Here is a 19,702-nt window from a genome sequence, read left to right as displayed (position 1 = left end):
GAAAGAGCACTACTGAGTGAAAGTGACACGAGTCACTCCTGGCCTGAAGCACAGAAAATTTCATATGTCTTTCCATTTTCCTGCTGCAGCAACAAGGAAGCTGCATGTTCCAAATTGTGCAGCTAGTGGTAGAGATTCACTCAGCCTGGGATCTTGAGTGTGGGTAGCAGAACTTCCTGCTGATCCATAAGGAACACGTAATGTAAATGAGAAATAAGCTATTTTTGTGTTAAACTTCTGAGGTTTCCGGTTACCACAAGAAAACCTAGCCTATCCTGACTAATACAGATCCTGTATGTGGTGCTGGCTCTCCAGCCATGGGTCAGCCTCTGTATGTAATAGTTCCTACTTTATAAGATTGAACTGAAGTAAACATGTGTCCAGTTTAGAAAGGTGAATGTTAGCTACTATTTTTATTACAACTGGCATTTGTTCTTGTGTTAGGGACTAACTTAACAGTGAGTTATCCATCAGAAAGTATGTATTTCATATAGGTCAGCCTCAGTTGTGACTGAGAATTCCTTCAACTGACCAGATAAAGACCCGCCCTTTGTGTTCTCTTTTCTTGTCCTAAAACTACTTTTTTTTTTTTTTTATCAGTGACAGACTGTGAAAAATTTTATTCCTACAAGTGAGAAAATTCCATCCTTCACTCTCAAGGGGATGACCTCCCGCTGTGATCCAAATAGGACCACAATAATTTAATGTACAAAACATTTATTGAAATCTGATTGAACTCAGTTGTGGGGTGAAGATTGAGCTTCACAACACTTTATAATAATATCTACAAACATTGGTTGAGTGCTTACTGTTTGCCAGGCAACATCCTAAGTGTTTTACATATATTAACTCATGTAATTGTCCTCATACAATACAAGTGTTGCAGGCACTATAGATTTTACTATGACTATTAGGAGGAACAGAGGTACAGAGAAGCTAACTACTTTGTTCAAAGTCAGGGAGTTACTAAGTGTTTGACTTAGTTTCAGTGTGGGCAGTCTGGTTTCAGAGTCTATGCTCTTAACCACTTTACTTTGCCTCTGCCTTTGCTTATTCTGATAACAGATCAACCTGAGGTACATGCCTCATCCTCGCCTGCCTTCCCTCCCTCCCTCCCCTTTTCTTTCTCCCTTCCTTCCTTCCTTCCTTCCTTCCTTCCTTCCTTCCTTCCTTCCTTCCTTCCTTCCTTCCTTCCTTCCTTCCCTCCCTCCTTCCCTCCCTCCCTCCCTCCCTCCCTCCTTCCTTCCTTCCTTCCTTCCTTCCTTCCTTCCTTCCTTCCTTCCTTCCTTCCTTCCTTCCTTCCTTCCTTCTCTTTCTCTCTCTCTCTCTCTCTCTTTCTTTCTTTCTCAGTTGTGCTTCTACAAGGAGTTGAAGATCACAAATGAGGCCTGAACCATCAGTGTGTGGTCTTCTGCACCTTACCTTCAGAATTCTCAAGAACATGCCACACAAATTTCCTCAAAGGCAATGGGTGAGTAATGGTTACTTGAGGCCTAATGAGCCTTTACCACAAGGCAGTGTTCAAGTCTTCATTCATTTATTCAGGAGATATTTACTGAGTGCCTATAATGTGCCAAGCAGCACACCAGGCACTAGTGGACAAGACGGTCTCTGCCCTGAAGGAATCTCAGAAACACTTTACAGGCTCCTAACAAGTTTGACAACTCCTACCATCCAGGTTTAGGGTACCCTGCCACAGTTAGTAATTTTCTTTCATTATCCATATTCTGCCCATGCCTATTTGCTTATTGTAGATTGTCCAGAGTAAAGTATGAGCTGAAAATAAAATTCTGCCAATAGGACTGGTGAGGGGAGATGAATGACCCAAATGGAGGACACGAGGGATTTCTGGGGTAGAGAGAGGTTTGTGGAAAGGACTTTATGTGGTCTTGGCCAAGCTCTGTATGAGGTAAAGGAAGGAGGAAGGAACTCTCTCTCTGGTTTGACAGGGTGCCAGGGCAGGAAAGTAGGAAACAAACAACCAATAAACACAATCCTAAAGCAGGAACTGAGAGTTTTACTCCCTGGAGAGTTCGTCATCTCAGCCAGTGAGTCTCAGAGCCTGGCATCAAATTTATTGTTGAAAAGACTGTCATGGAAACTTCTGGAAACTGTCCTGGAGGCTCCATGCACTTTAGCATTGGTGGGCAGGGACTTTTGTCACCTGAAGGGGAGAGTCCCTTGAAGTTTATTTGATGCCATCTCAGTGGCTGAAGGACAGGAGCTCACAGGGAAACTGAGGACCCCTGTCTTTGTGCAGCATTTACCTCTTCAAATCACAGACATGTATGTACTAAGCACTGCTTGCTGGACACTGTGCTAGGCATCGCTTGGACAGCAATGAATATGTAGACACTGCCCTCATGGAACACTCGATCTAGTGGGGTGTACACTTCCATCAATGAGAATTGTGATGCAATAGGGTGCATGTACTGGGGTAACAGGGTTATCAAGGCTGTCAAAGGAAGGGCACCTCTCTTTAAGAGGGAAGTTGAGGTGCAGATGGAGAATAGAAAGAACTCCTGCAAATCTTCAGATGAAGCTAAATTATATTTAACATCTTATTTTCCAGATTGTGCCTCCTAGCTGATGTGCCCTTGAGAAAAACAACTGTCAAATATGAGTGTGTAGCCTCTTGATTTGTGATCTCTAATGAAAGAGGGTACAGACCTTTCAAGTTTCTTTGTAATCGCACTCAGCGCCATACTCTCTGCTTGCTACTGATAATGCCAGCATGCTTCTGATTTAAGCACAGAGGTGCTATTGACCTCACTGGATCTCTGCACTGAAAATAGATCTTTGGTGAAAAGAAGGCAATGTAAAATAGGGCCTCATTTTGATTCTTATCTATTTGTATAACTGCTGTCTATTTATTTTCAAGTGTTTTGCATCACCAGCATATTTTAAGGACTGACTCAAATATGCCTCAAGGAAAGTAAAACTGCATGATGAAGAAAAGTCAGAGAAGTTTAAAAAGATGGATAAGTTTGTAAAGGGCAGAGGTTGAGTGACTACATAGAAGTCAAATGATTCTTCTTTCTTTCCTAAAGGAGAGTGATTGGGGAAGGGGGGGAGCACTTATTTGTTAGGAATTAGCCTTTCATGAATGGAAGAATAGATGAGAGGCATAATTCTAGCAAGCAGAAATTTGGTGACTATGGGCAGAAGAGATGGCAGGGGAGGTTCTTGAAGGGGAGATAAAGAGCTACTGTTTTTCACGCTTTAGGAAAAACAATATGGATTCAAGTGGAGCTAACTGGTTAAAAGGATGAAGATTCTAGAGTTAGACAGAAATGTATGAAATTTCTGCCTCTATTTTCTATCTCATGGATCTGTGCCAAGTTACTTGACTTATTTCAGATTAGTTATTTAAAAATATGTAAATACTCAATAAGATTTTTGAAGTAGGATAATCGTTCTTGTTGCGATAATGAACCAAGGCGATAATGAACCAAGTCTGGCACAAAGTAAGTGCTTAACAAAGAGCAGGTCGTTACTCTTTACAATGTTGATGATCATCTCATTATTAAGTGAACACAGACTTCTTAGTGCTTAGGCTAAGATAGGAGTGTGAAGAAGTATTCTACATAATCACACCAGGAGGGTGTGCCAAAGGAAGAAGCAGGCAGGTGTTCTTACCCAGGAATGATGGGAGATAGGAACTCTTTCTTGCTAGACTAGATCTTGAAAGAATGTGAGGCTAGAGCTACAGCAGCCATCTTGCAGTCATGAGGAAAAAGCCTGGAATATCTAGGAATAGCTTGGAGGAGTAGGAGAGGAAAGGCAATACAGTGAAAGAAAAATCAAGATAGAGAGACTCTCACTCCAGATAATATCATTTGATTTGTGCATCTAGCCAGCCTAAAGTTGGTACTACCCCTGGATTTTCTAATGCTTGAGCCAGTACTTTTTTTTTTTTTTTGCGGTACGCGGGGCCTCTCACTGTTGTGGCCTCTCCTATTGTGGAGCACAGGCTCCGGACGCGCAGGCTCAGCAGCCATGGCTCACGGGCCTAGCCGCTCCGCGGCACGTGGGATCTTTCAGGACTGGGGCACGAACCCCTGTCCCCTGCATCGGCAGGAGGACTCTCAACCACTGCACCACCAGGAAAGCCCAAGCCAATACTTTTTGAGTTTAAACTTCTTTGAGTTTTCTGATACTTGCAGTTATGGAGTTCATATAAAAATAATGAAGTCACATCTTTTAGTTTTTGATAAAAAGAAGAACATTTTCTCCCCTCTTTTCCTTTCTTGGATATAGACATGATGCTTGAAGCTGTATTAGCTGGCTATCAACCATGACTCAAAAAACTTGAGGAAAAGGCTAAGAGAAGCTCTGGCATATCCCTGTGCTGACCTTATGGAGGCAGAAATAATGCCAACCTCACTTCTTGTATTAGTTTGCTAGGCCTGCCATACAAAGTAGCACAGACTGGGAGGCTTAAACAGCAGAAATTTATCTCCTCACAATTCTGGAGGTTAAGTCTGAGATCAATGTGTTGGCAGGGTTGATTTCTTCCAAGGCCTCCCTCCTTGGCTTGTAGATGGCCGTCTTCTCTTGTTTATTCACATGGTCTTCCTTCTGTGTGTTTCTGTGTTCTAATCTCCTCTTCTTATAAGGACACCAGTCATATTGGATTGGAATCCACCTTAATGACCTCATTTCAACTGAAAAATCTTATCTCCAAATACAGTCACATTCTGAGGTACTGGGGAGGGGGTTAGAACTTCAACATATGAATTCTTGGGAAAAACAATTCAGTCCATAACATTTTTATTGCAGCAAAGTGACACCTACAATAGTAATCATATTTCAGATTATGTTATTAATATGTTAGCAGCTAAATGAAATAGTTAAAAACTGATGGAGGAAGTTCATTTGAATTTCTATTTCTGCTGGCCTATGATCTCATGCTTTGGTAAAACTCATAATTCTCAAGAGAAAGGCATTTGCAGACAAAAGATACTTTGCTCCTGAGTTCAGGGAACACAGATAATGTTTCTCTTTAATTTTTTTGAAAGACTGATTTTTCCAGAACTCCAGGAAGTAAATTTAGGACTTTCATAGCTTAGACCACAGGAGAAGGACAAATTTTAAACAAGTAGTATAGACTAGGCTTCATAAGGGCAAGATCCCATTCTTCCATCTCATTCTTGGTTGGAAGTCTAACCGAGAGGATTAATGATTGCTCCTTCCAATACCAAAGCACTGACTCCTGAATGCAAACAAAACAAAACAAAACAAAAAGCCATCCCCACTTCCCTGCTTCTCTCCAAGATTATATTGCTAATGCTCAATTCTGTAACTTGAGCTGGTAACTGCAAATGTTTACATTTTCGATTACACAATGGGCACACTGCCTTTTTGGTAGCTTAGAGAACACTTGAGCAGACCAACTACATCTCTCCAGGGAATGAAAAACTCATGTAAGTTGGGTTCTCTGTCTGTTAGGTGAAAAAGAAAATACATGTCTAAGTGCTGAAAAGTCAGGTTTTAAAATACTGACCATGAGTTGTTTTCTGGTAGTTTCTAATTTCTCAAAGAAGCAATCATATTTGAAATGAGATTTGAGTCATGAAGAAAAGTCTGGCTTGAAAACTATTCATACAGATACAATAAAGCCTTAATGAATTTTTTCTTCCAAGACTTTAATATAAGGCTTGATCCTATATCTCTACGTAAGTTGAATGCCTGTGTCTTCTTTTTTCTTGAATTCTTGACCCAGTTTAACTGTATGAAGATAATGTTCTGTTTTTATTTTGTAATTTCTTTTAAAAATACTTATTTATTTGGTTGCTCCAGGTCTTAGTTGTGGCAGGTGGGCTCCTTAGTTGTGACATGCCTGTGGGATCTAGTTCCCTGACCAGGGATCAGACCCGGGCCCCCTGCACTGGGAGTGCAGAGTCTTAACCACTTAACCACCAGAGAAGTCCCCCTATGTCTTTTTAATGGAATTTTAGCTTGATAGAAACTCGGGGAGAGAGGGCTGAACCAGAAACAGCTTTTTCACCAACTGTATTTCATCCAACAGAGGGCACTTGGAACTCACACATAAATAGCAGCAGCAACAGCATTTAAAATATCCGTTCCATTGCCATGGTGATTCTTAATTAACACATAGCATCAGGGTTTCATTGACATCAATAAAATGAGATGACTGTGACCTTGATTAATAAAATGTGTAATCATTTTGGAAATATTGGGAGTTAGAAACTTGTTAGATATTTTTTCTTGGTGATTACACTGGCCTGTAATCAATAAAAACAAAATCTAAATTGCAGATTACTCCAGCTCCATCTCCAGGGTAAAAATTTGATTTCTTCTTAAAAATAAAATTGAGTATACGTTTGTGACCGTTTAAGGATAAAGACAGTAACAGATTAAATAACATTTTTATTACTATGTGAGGAGTATTGAATTGTCTGATACTTCTCATTATCAAATAAACACATTTCAGACACAGGAGAATGTATATTTAGAATGTTATTTATATATTTCTAAAATTCAACTTTTAAAATTTCTGGATCCAGATCAAGAAGCAAAACGAGGAAAATGAAGATCTGGCTCTTCTATTTCCAAGTGAAAAGCTTTGACTTACCACGAGAGGGCACTCTTCACTATCTTATCTTTCTGAAGTCTTCAGCCCCGCAGAGCTCTCCTTTGCATGGAAATAACTGCAGTTACTAACGTTTGTGATTTGTTTAGGTATAATCAGAAGCACCCCCACGATTCTGGGAAGGTTTTTTTTCCCCTAAAGCTCCTGTTGATTGTGATGCAAAGTCCTTAACTGCCTCAAATGTAAACTGGAAGAATTCAGCAAATCTCGTTTGCCTGTGCAACTATACATAAAATATACTTCACCATCACAAAATTTTTATTTTCATAAAATAGACAAGGTACAAAGTTAGAAAGTTTATGCTTCTCCTTTCATGTTTTATAGAAGCAGTTCTGCATATTGATCAAAGTACCATATCTTGGTGTGATGTTGCATAGCACAAAGCCAAATAGTTCACTGGTTTCTTTCTTTTTTTTTTTTTTTTCCAGAATAGTGAGTATATAATTGATCTCATAAAAATCCTGGTCATTGCACTAATTTTCTGGGGTTGGTCTAGTATATCCCCAACTCTGAGGTTTTATAATTCTGGTTTCTCAGTAGTGTATGTAGTAGATGGTATTGTTATTTGGAAAAAAAATTACTCCACCCTCTTCTCAATGGGAGAAAAATACTTCCCCACTCCATCATGCTGAGCTTGGTCAATGGAATGTGAGAAGTAACTATGCTACTTTCAAGCGAAGGCTTTAAATGTGATTTAATACCCCTTGCTCTTCCTTTTTGTCTCGAGAATTCATATATTATGCATAGTGGCTGCCCCTTCAGCTTGGGTCCCTGAATGTGAAGATGCATGCATGAAACTGAGCCAAAGTGTTCAGAGCTGAGTGGCACCTGCTGACATATAAAGTCAGCAAGAAACATGTTTGTTGTTGCTAGCCACTGGAGTTTGGGAGTTGCTTTTTGTGCAGCAAGCTGAATAATATAAAAATGGATAAGAGGAGTGGGGTACAGTTGTAGGAAAATAAAAATAGGTGGCAGTTGCTTCCAGATAAAGCTGTAGGTGGTGAAAAAACTATTGTGGGAAACTGAAAAGAGTGATGATCAATGTAATATAATTTTTTTCTGCAGCAGCAATAACTTGGGAGGCAGATAGCCTACCTGATGAACTTACGGCTTTGGCTGGAAAGGTATTTAAATGGAATAGTCCTCGTGTGAGTTAGTTGTTATTTGCTGCATTTGATAGGCTGTTTAACAAATGAAATAAATGCAGAACATAACTGGCCTGTCTGAAGGATGGGATGGAAGAGAAAACCTCAAATTCTGGGGTTTTAAGGTGGAAAAATGGGACTGGTTTTAGTCTTCAACTGGTAAAAGATCAAATGGAGAAATACTTTGAGCCAAAAACCACTGATTAGGACATAGGTTGAGATGAAATTATGGGAGTGACCGCAATTCCTAGAGACAGGATTCTGTAAGAGCTGGTCAAGCCCATAGCACCCTTCGTTAGGTCTAGAGAAAAACTTACGTCCACCAAAGAACTGTGATGGAGACAGTTGCACACAGAGATGGAATTCAAGAGGAAGAGCTAGCAAAATCTTTGAAAGAGATGTACTGCCAAAAGCAGTGTCCTACTGCATTAAAAGTCTGTGACATTTCAAGACTATTTGGGCAAGAAGCAGGCTGAGAAAGCTGTTCATTCCCCTATGATGGTATAGTCTCCAATGGCCTCCTCTGTTACATCCAACACGGTTAATGGAAAGATGTCCTGGAAGGAGGAGTCAAGAGCCACAGAGAATGATGTACTGGGGTGCTACCCACAGGGAGCAGGATTCAAGGAACATTCCTACTCTAAGATGGGACTCATAATGTTTGTCCAGAAGAATCTCAAAATTGCTGTGTACCAGGGATTGCTAAGTACTTCTCATATTTCCTCTTTATGAATAGCAGTGTTTAATGCAGTTATTCTGTCACCTTCCACCACTTTACGTGGGTACATGTGGGTTATTTTGTGCCTGATTTAGAGACTACCATGAGATCTTCAACATAGTATCTAATGCCATTATAGGAAGGGACTTTCTGGGTGTATTTCTTGGAAGTAGGTGAGTAATTTTGAGTAAGAAGGGAAGGAAAGGAAATATCCATAAAAGGTGGTCTGTGATAGGTTGTATTATTATTTGCAAATATTTCTTCCCCTCCCTTGTCCTGGGCAGAGAGTATTTTCCTGCTCCATTGATGTTGGGCTAGTCCATGTGATTTTTTTTGACCAATGGAATATGAGCCAACGAGACATATGCTATATTTGAGCAGAAGCTTCAAATGTGATTGTCTCTTGTTCTTAGCCTCTGCCATAAAAATGGGCATCTGCCGTGTAGGGCTGTGCCTTTATCTGAGGTGCTCAAATGAAATGATATTTGGAGCAGGGCTGCAGTGCCAGCCAACTCACAGGTGCAGACACGTAGTGGGAAATAAATGTTTGCTGTTGCAAGGCACTGAGATTTTGGGTTGTTTGCTTCACAGAGAACTGCCTAATGCAGAACATGAGACCTTGGTCTGAGATCCCCTTTGCAGTTTCATTCATAGTAACATACAAATACGATTTTGTTTTTTAAAAAACAATAATTTAGGGACTTCCCTGGTGGTGCAGTGGTTAAGAATCTTCCTGCCAATGCAGGGGACATGGGTTTGAGCCCTGGTCCTGGAAGATCCCACATGCTGCGAAGCAACTAAGCCTGTGTGCCACAACTACTGAGCCTGCACTCTAGAGCCTGCAAGCCACAACTACTGAGCCTGCATGCCACAGCTACTGAAGCCTGTGAGCCTAGAGCCCATACTCCTCAACAAGAGAAGCCAGCACAATGAGAAGTCCACGCACTGCAACAAACAGTAGCCCCCGTTTGCCGCAACTAGAGAAAGCCCGTGAGCAGCAATGAAGACCCAATGCAGCCAAAAATAAATAAATAAAATTAATTAATTAATTAAAAATGTTTCAAAACTGCTTCAATTATCAAAAAAGCAATGATTTAAATTATAGCAATCCAAGAAATCTTAGCTTATATGCCAAATAAAATAAAACGTAATTTTCCTTATTAAAATGAAGGTTATATTGAAAACTCCAACACAGTATATTTCCAATTGAAAGGCAATTCCATAAGAGAATAAAAGATGATTGGTTTATTTAGTAGGACTCTCCAGATTATCCGTCGTGAAATAATGAGTCGGGTCAAGCCTTTCGGAATGTCTTTGCCTAGGAATGAACTGGACACTTTTGAACACTATATATGAATTATTGACATAAAGTGCACCACTGAGAAATGTCTGTTTATGTTTCTCAGCTCGAAGCTTAGCCAGTGATTCTCCAACTTGGTAGCATGTCAACATTAGAGTGTAGGATGATTTAGGAGTACATCCCACATGATATGATACTAGTAGTGAAGTCACAACATTTGCTGACAGTTGCCTTCTTTTACAAATTAGAGTGAATTCAAGATTACTCCTATAATAATGTGAGGCTTGCTTTCATTAAAATATGCTTTCTTTTGTGAGAGAGTAAAGGACGGAGTTACAGGTAGCATCCCAGTTACTTCGCAAAACCTCGGGTTGATTTTTTCTTTGTTTTAGGCTACAGTATAAGCTGCATTTGGAAATGTGCTCCACAAATGAACCTCATCTGTTGTGTGAATGGGTAGCAGGGATGAGGTTGAAATCTCTTGACCTCCTGTAAGAACTGATGTGACTTTTAACGGAGATAAATCAAAGATCAGAGGTAGAGTGTCAGTAAGCTGGGGGCCTCGGCTCTTCTGGTTTGGAAATAGGATAAGTGGAGGAAAAGAGGAGAGATACCTAAGAATAAGCTAAAAATGGCAAAAAGATTCTTCTGCTCAAAATAATTTCACATCCCAGTTTTTTTCTATTTGGGTCAATACAAGTTGTCTTCTAAAATGCAAAAACCCACCAGGAAGGGTAGATATTTAACTTCTGTAGTGTCACAGGGAACAATTCCCTGAGACTTTGGAGAGTCCAGAGGGGGATATTTCTGGAGACAGAAGTGTTAAGGTGTCAGAAAGCCCTGAGTGAGGTGACAATAAAGAGCTGTGCCCAGCCATAGCATCGAGCTATATGCCACCTTAGACCTGTGCTGGGCACTCAGCAGATAGGAGTGGAGAGAGGTCATGTCCATGAGTGCCTATGGAAGTTCCCAAAGGACTTTTCTTGCCCCATGGTGTGCTATTCTCCTGTACTACATACTACTTGGAACATGGTCAATCCCCCAAGTATATCCCCCACCTAGGACTTCTGCCTGGATTGCTTTTAAAAAAAAATTTTATTGGACTATAGTTGATTTACAATGTTGTGTTAGTTTCAGGTGTACAGTAAAGTGAATCAGTTATACATATACATATATCCATTCTTTTTTAGATTCTCTTCCCATACAGGTCATTACAGAGTATTGAGTAGAGATCCCTGTGCTATACAGTATCTATTTTATATACAGTAGTGTGTATATATCAATCCCAAACTCCTAATTTATCCCTCCCCAGCCCCTTATCCCCTGGTAACCATAAGTTTGTTTTCCACATCTGTGACTCTACTTCTCTTTTGTAACTAAGTTCATTTGTACCCCTTTTTTACATTCCACATATAAGCGATATCATATATTTGTCTTTCTGTGTCTGACTTACTTCACTCAGTATGATAATCTCTAGGTCCAACCATGTTGCTGCAAATGGCATTATTTTGTTTTTTTATAGCTGAATAATATTTCATTGTGTCTGTGTACCACATTTTCTTTATCCATTCCTCTGTTGATGGACATTTGGGTTGCTTCCATAGCCTGGCTATTGCAAATAGTGCTGCAGTGAAAAATGAGGTGCATGTATCTTTTCAAATTATGGTTTTCTCTGGATATATGCCCAGGCGTGGGATTGCTGGATTGTTTTTTCCATTCTGTGGGCCATAAATACTTGTTGACCCTGTAACGTCCATTTCCAATGTCCTACCTCCATGATGCCTGGTTGATTCCATTGGAAGATTAAGCTCCCAGTTTCCTACCTGATTCTCACTCTCCTGGGTCCTTCTCACATTGCATTGTCATCATCTGTTTGAGCACTGGATATACTGAAGACAACACCCACGATTTATTCATCTTTGTAGCCCTAATCCTTTTACCTGAGCATCTTAACATGTAATGGATGTTCAAGAAAAGCTAACTCTTGGGGTGGAGAGAACAGGAGAGGGAATCAGAAAAGTTATATAGATGCAAAAGTGGCAGCAGGTATCTTTCAAAACAAACTTCATCCATTGTGAAATTTTCCCATTGTGAAATTATCTTTCAAAACAAACTTCATCCATTGTGACAGCTGCCCCAAGTGCTAAGAATAATTTTGCTTGCAGATTTTGATACATGATAAGAGTCCTAGATAGATTTTAGTGCGGCATCTCCCTCGTAGCAGAAGATGTTTGGTTGTGGCTAGCAGTGGGTGTGTGGTCAACAGTTCTTTCCATGAGGCCCACCTTGTCTTTGACTTACAGACATAGCAGTTAGGTAGAGAACTTGTGGTTGCTTGGAGTCCTGTCTTTTTACCCATGCAGGATGTTGATTACTTTGGATCAAAAAAGTTCTCTTTTTCTGACTTTTGCATGCCAGATTGGCTGCAGAAGTGTTATGAACATTTCCCAGCTTTTTTATTCTTCTGCTCAAAGCTGTGCTTTCTTTTTTATGCTACATTTCCTTGCTTTGACCTGCTTGTGGTCACCCTCACTTTGGCTTATAAAACAGCATGCTGTCATGCATCCTCTGTGTGCATCCTGTCCGGTGATGCTAGTGGCAGAAGGCTTTGCTTTTTTGTCAGCTACACTAGTTTTCCTGTTGTGCTATAAAGGTGCCACTATTTATTTCTTTGTTGGAGAGTGTATGGTGTATGTGTGTACGTAAAGAGGGAGAAAGAGCAAGACAGAAAGACAGAAAGTGAGAAAAGACAGAGAGAGGGAGGGAGGAGGGAGGAATGAGGGACCAAGGGGGAGAGAGAGATAGAGAGAGAGAGAGAAAGAGAGAGAGAGAGAGAGAGAGAGAGAGAGAGAGAGAGAGAGAGAGAGAGAGAGAGCGAGAGCGAGCCATTCCCTGTTGTACAATGTTAAGAACAGTATTTTATTTAAGCTTGGGTTAAATTGTGAAATTAGTGGACAAATGCCTCTCTGCCTTACTTGGGAATTTTCTGCTTCTATTTGGTACTCCCACATTCCTGTCATGCCTGCTGTTTCCTGGTTTTCCACAATGTCATACCTTCCTGGATAGTGCCAGGACGATTAATAATTGCTGCCATTTATTGAATACCTACTTGGGCAAATACCGCAGTTACCTTATGTCTAATTGTCACACAAGTATCACAGTATAGGACTAGTATTAGTTTCAACACTCCTTCTTCCTGAGGCTGGAAAGTAATGGATAAATCAGAAGCTCTAATCTGAGAGATTATATACTTAGTATATGTGCTAACTCTTTCAGATGACATAACACTTTCACCCACTCAAATGATTTTTTCCTCTAAAGGTTCTGAAGGGGAGACATTTTCAGGGAACTCAGCAGACATAGGTACCCTAAGGGGCAAAGTTCTGTTCAGAGGGTCTTTTCAGTATGTCTCCCTGAATGCTTCTTAATGGTGCCCACAGACCAGATGGGATTCTGTGCAGTGAAGTTCTCAATCACTACTTATTTCTGCTCTGGCTTGATACCACAGTAAACTCTTACTCAAGTCTACTTAGATACAGAGAGAGAATCAGGGAATCTTGGATTTGAAGGAATCTTTAAAAATATTTAAATCTAATCCAGTGATTCCTAATCTTGGGCATGCATCAAAATCATTTTTCAAGCTGTAAAATGACAGATTCTTAGGGCCAATACCATGAGACCCTTGTTTTGTATGTCTTAGGTGGTGTCTGGGTTCAACAAATGATTCTGAAGTGCAGCCAGGTGGAAAACCATAAATTTAATTTACTTCTCATGATATGCAAATACGTTCTTGCTTGATTTGGTTTTCTATTTCTTCACCGTTGTATCTCTGGGGAATATGCAGAAAAGCAGAACATGAGGATTATTTTCTGCTTAGTACCACAAAGAAAATCGGTGACTAGGGCATTGCATTAGGGATTACTAAATCTTCAGGCTTATTGGAATAGCCCACTGTGTCAATTTCTCAATATATTTTCTTTCAGAAGAGGTATTTCATCACTTCCTGTGTCTCTTCCTAGGTAGTAATAATGAGGACATATATACCCCTGGATAATTGGGTCAAGAGTTTCATAAATTTCCTTTTAATGTGGAATAAATTTCAGGAAAAAGGGAAGCAGAGGAACAGAGATATTGATTCTAGCTCTGCTGCTGAAAGCTGTAGGTTTTGAGTGAGTCAGCTTATGGCTCTGAAACTCACTTTTCTCCTGTGTAGTTTGACCAATGGACTGTAAGATCCCTTTCAGTTCCAGGACCCCAAACTCTCACAGAACCTTCCAATCTCCTGATTGCCCCCTTGAACATGGAATCTGAGGAACCATGGAAGTGACTCCAGCCTCTGTTATTATCTCCTTTCTCTGAATTCCTGCTATGCTCAGAAGCCTCCATAGTAAAAGAATAGCTATATTCTGACATATTATTCTCTGTGTCACTGAATTTGTCTTTGAAAAGATTCCAAGATACGTGAGAGGCAGTATCATTTCATTCATCTTTCCCCCACCCTGCAATCGAAATTGTAGTGTTGAACATAAGTAAGGAGAAAATAAATACAAAGAATCATGGACTTTTACTGTTGGAAACCACTTTGGAGATAACTGATTTTGACCATTTAATTATACATACGAAGAAGTGAAACCCAAGAGCTGATAACTGCTCATTTAGGGGGCCAGTGGCAGAATGAGGGCTATAACCTGCTATGTTGACTTCCCGGGCAAGTGTTTTCTCTGACACACATCTTTGGTTTGTTGACTAGAAGACAGTGGATTAACACCATTAATACCAACAAAATCGACCATATCTTAATAGTTCATTATGAATTTCTCCAGTCTACAGAGTGGAATAATTTCATCCTTTTATATTACAGTTTATTTCTGTATTTATCAATGAAAAACTCAAAATACCTTAGAGATAATATCTAGGTGGTCTTCAAACTGGCATATGTGATCATTATTTTTATTTATATTTTTCATGATGAGAGCTTTTTTTGTTTGTTTGTTTGCTTTCGGTACGCGGGCCTCTCACTGTTGTGGCCTCTCCCGTTGCGGAGCACAGGCTCTGGACGCGCAGGCTCAGCGGCCATGGCTCATGGGCCCACCCGCTCCGCGGCATGTGGGATCCTCCCGGACCGGGGCTCGAACCTGTGTCCCCTGCATTGGCAGGTGGACTCCCAACCACTGCGCCACCAGAGAAGCCCTTCAGGGCATTTTTAAACTATATTATTTGTAAAGTAAATGACATTTAATAACGAGCTAGTTATTAAATTAGCTTATTTAAATCTTTTAATTTGAAAGCTAATGGTTAATGTATCCAATTGGCCATCTTTTTTTTTTTTAACATCTTTATTGGAGTATAATTGCTTTACAATGGTGTGTTACTTTCTGCTTTATAACAAAGTGAATCAGCTATACATATACATATATCCCTATATATCCTCCCTCTTGCGTCTCCCTCCCACTATGATCATTATTAAGGAGAAAGCATATGCTTGTGCTATTACTCTATTTTTAAAAGATGGGAGGAGAATTTAGATAAGGAAAAAGATTTCAAGGTCATAAAATCCTACTGAATGTTTGGATAGAAAAACTAGCTTTATCTTCTGGATTCAGCAACACAACTTTGCCTTGTCTAAGGGAGTAGATTATGTTTTTAAAAATGAAGAAATGAGGTGATTAACATTTTTCTTGCTTAAAGTTAAAAATAGAAAGTGTTGACTTCAGTCATCAATTAGTTGTTGGGTAAGGAGGAAAGGGGACATGGATTCAGTGGGGCCAGCTCAGCTTGTTTTCAATCAAATATCACTAGGTAAGCACCAGTCTCTGCCCCCTATGTTCTGAGCTGTCCCTTAACTGCTGGACTAGTACACTCTCAGATTATTTTAACCTTGTAGTTTAAAAAAAATTTGTTAGCCTTGGTCTATAAATAGATTCTTGAGAATCTCAGGTTCTAATAATATAGGATCATTTTATTTCTCCTGAGAAATTAAACCATTTTATAGCCACTCTTAAAATCACTTAAAATTAATTATGGTTCAGGAAATTTGTCCTCATATTCTGTTAGGTGGCGGTGCTGCCCTTTAAACTCATATATGCTTCCAATATTACTTTATGTCATTGGTTCTCAATGTGGGACTAGTTCACCTCCCAAGGGACATTTGGCAATGTCCGGAGACATTTTCTGTTGTCACAGTTGGTAAGGCAGGTGTGTGTATTTTACAGGCATCTAATGGGTAGAGGACAGAGATACTGCAAAAAACCCTGCAGTGCACAGGGCAGCCCCTCACAACAAAGAATTATTTGGCCCCAGATTTCAATAGTGTTGAGGTTGAGTAACCTTGCTTTATAATATAGATTTATATAGAGATATTACCTTATCCATATAGATAAGAATCATTACTGATAATTTAGATCTATGTGCATTAATCTACAGCAAATAATCAGTGTCTGATACTCGGTTAATTTTGCTTGTCACAGTGTCCCTTTGTTTGTCAAGATTATGAGCTGATGTTTTGCTCTGGAAAGAGTATGAGGACTCCTGTTCTCCTTGTTAAAAATAAAATGAGGGCTTCCCTGGTGGCGCAGTGGTTGAGAGTCCGCCTGCCAATGCAGGGGACACGGGTTCGTGCCCCGGTCCAGGAAGATTCCACATGCCGCGGAGCGGCTGGGCCCGTGGGCCATGGCCGCTGAGCCTGCGCGTCCGGAGCCTGCGCTCCGCAACGGGAGAGGCCACAACAGTGAGAGGCCCGCGTAGCGCAAAAAAAATAAAAAGAGTCTGAAGGAATTTGTCAGCATTCCCAAATCTTTGGACCATTTTTGATTAAGACTTTCAGCATTTAGGTCCTAGTAAAAAGGAACTTTACAAACTAGTTGTCATCAAACCTCAGTAAATGGTCTCCTAGCCCCTGATCTCTGAAACAGGCTTGCGAGAACATGCTGATACATTCATTTAGTCACTGCTGCTGCAAGACTTCAGTGCTAATTCCATATTTAGTTACTGTTGGTAGCAGCTACAAATGGAGAGATGAAAGAGAAAGACTTTTTTTAAAAGCTAAAATCTTGTCAGTGGCTCTGTGGCTGCAATTCCCAGTGCACTGTGATTCTGCCTTTAAATGTAATTTGAAAACAGCTGTAATGGCAAATTAGTTTCTTTCTATTAGTTAGGTGATTATACACCAATCGGAACTGAATACACACACTATTAAGTTTATAATTATATTTGAGAATTTCACAGTCCACTTCATCTTCCTTTGGGCCTCCTTGAGTGCTCCCTGACGCTCACATTTTGTCTGGAAGGGAGTATTTTACCAAAAGTTTACACATGGTTAACTTGGTTGAGAATATTGAGTCAGGCTCAAAGGTGAATCAAATGGCTGATAAATTTTCAAGGTCTTCAATGACTCAGACCCTGGTCAGAATCTAGTTTAATAATGAGTGAAATTTTCTGGTGAAGGTGCAGTGACTTGACTATCTCTACCCATTTCTTAGTGGACAGGGCTATGAATCTCTGCTATCTCCTTGTCATAACAAAGACCAAACATTAAATGAGTTTGCCATGATGCAGCGGCCAGGTTGAGAGGAAACCCTTGTAAGTTTACACAGATAGCTAGAAAGAACTTGGATTCTGCTACCTTTTCTGGGAACCAAATTGCAACAAAAAGTATTTATTTCTTTAGATGGATTTGTTTCTCTTCATGGAACTTGATTTCTGTATCACATTATAATTCTTTTATAGTGCAGCTTGCTATTGCATCAACTCAATTATACTTATTCAACAAATATTTATTAGGAGTCTGCTGTGCTGTTCAATTTGTAACAGTTCTGTACAGTAGAAACTTGAGGAAGAGCATGGTGAGTGTGTAAGATTGTTTCTGGATGTCAGCAAGAAGTCACTGTGGTACGTTGGTGATAGTGCTGAGGCTCTGGAGTCAGACAGACCCCTGTTCAGAGCCAAGCTCTGGGCTGTAACTAGCGTGTGGTCTTGGAATGTTGCTTAACTTCTCTGAGTCTGGGTTTCCTTATTTATCTAATAATAAGCTCCCTAGTCTAGTAGTCAACAGCAGAGATGCTAAAATCAGACTGTGCACTTTTTATATCAGGCATACATCCATAATATTGCAGGTTCAGTTCCAGACCACTGAAATAAAGTAAATATCGCAATAAAGCAAGTCACGTGAATGTTTTGGTTTCCCTGTGCATATAAAAGTTGTGTTTACACTATACTATAGTCTACTAAGTGTGCAATAGGATTACATCTAAAGAAGTACATATCTTACTTTAAAAATATTTTATTAAAAGGAAGAACTGTTTTGAATTGAAAAAAATGCTTTATTGCTAATAAAAAGCCAAAAGTACAATAAGTAGCATCAAAGATCACTTATCATAGATCACCATAACAAATATGCTAATAATGAAAATGTTTGAAATATTGAGAGAATTACTAAAGTGTGACACAAAGACATGTAGTGATCAAATGTTGTCAGAAACATGGCACCAATAGACTTGATCAACAAAGGGCTGCACAAACCTTCAATTTGTAAAAAACGCAGTATCTGGGAAGTACAATTAAGTGCAATAAAATGAGATATGCCTGTACCTGTTCCCTGACTTGTGCAACATTAGGCAAATGACTTAACCATGCTAGGCTCTAAATTTGTCCACTGAAAAATAAGATTGAATGTTATCGTGTTTTAAAAACTCTTAGCATTTGTAGCCCACAGCAGGTTGTTAATGAATGATAGGGGTCATCACCACCATCATCATCATCAGATAGCAAATACTCCATCACTAGAAGTATTTAATCAGAGACTAAGTGGCTACTTTTAGGTTAGTATCTAGTATATCCATTCAGATGGTATTGCTTTGACTTTTGTGGTTCTATGAATAATATTCTAATGGTAGAACTGTGGCAACCGGGCAGAAGATATTTTTAGGCAAGAGTACCTTCACACAATGTGGGCAATTGCTTCTTCTGGGATATGTACATGAAGGTGACACCTGAGAATCACAATTAGGTTTCTGTTCTTTTAAACTATTCTTTAAAACAATTTTTTTAAAAATTGTAGCTACTCTCCTTTGAATCATCTCCAAATTCTATACATCTCTCTTGAATTAATTTAGTTGCATAATCCAGAAATGCCACATGAATTCTTCATGTTATTGCTTCTCTTGTTTATGTATCCCAAAGAATACAGTTCACTTTTTTCCACGAATTACAGAACCATTCCTGAAACCTGTTTAGCTTGAGGTCAGATATGTCTGTGTCTCTCTCTTTTTAGTTCCATAATGGCAGCTGTTTCTCATGTTGAATTTTTGCACTTTGTTTTTCATTTCAAAATGTACTTTTGCACTAGTTAAAAATCATTGATTTTTATTCCTGACTCCTTCTGCTGGCAGGGTTATTTGGAAATCTAATTTTATCCTCTCAGGGTGAATGACTCACCCTTCTCTTCCCCCCCTGGTGGCCATGTGGATATAATGAAGAGCACTTTCTCCCCCAGATGAAGGATAGAAGAAAATGTTAAATAGGCCTAGGATGATCTTCTGCATGAATTTCAGTTAAAAAATTTCAGGGAAATATGTAATAAAATTTGCTGAAATCAATTAAAACAAACAAAATGCTCTTATGAGCTATGGGGATTACTTAGGTACCGAGAATAAGGAAGTTTATTCACACCAGTTGAAAACTGAGCATTTCAGGTGGGCATATTTGGACTGGTCTTTTGACACGGAGTAAGGATATTTTCAATGACACACTACATCAGTTAAAATACCTGATATAACCTGGAGCTTCTACCATTTAAAAAAAAGCAGAGAACTAGAAAATCAGCCTCAGAAAGTCCTGAACAGAGTGTTTTATGGTCCAGATCTCAAGCATTTTATCCTTGGGAATTGGGAAGATCTTCAGTGACCCAAACTCAGGCTCTATTTCTT

The 19,702-nt window shown here is 39.6% G+C and overlaps 1 long non-coding RNA gene across 1 annotated transcript in view; it reads left to right on the top strand.

The window, feature by feature from the left end:
• Positions 1-19,702, top strand: part of LOC136794575 (uncharacterized) — a 227,835-nt gene that overhangs the window by 16,888 nt on the left and 191,245 nt on the right. The window lies entirely within an intron of this gene.

The sequence above is a fragment of the Kogia breviceps genome, chromosome 7 (genome assembly GCF_026419965.1).
Source record: "Kogia breviceps isolate mKogBre1 chromosome 7, mKogBre1 haplotype 1, whole genome shotgun sequence".
In the NCBI taxonomy this organism is placed as follows: Eukaryota; Metazoa; Chordata; class Mammalia; order Artiodactyla; family Physeteridae; genus Kogia; species Kogia breviceps.
This window is presented reverse-complemented; position numbering and strand designations above follow the sequence as displayed.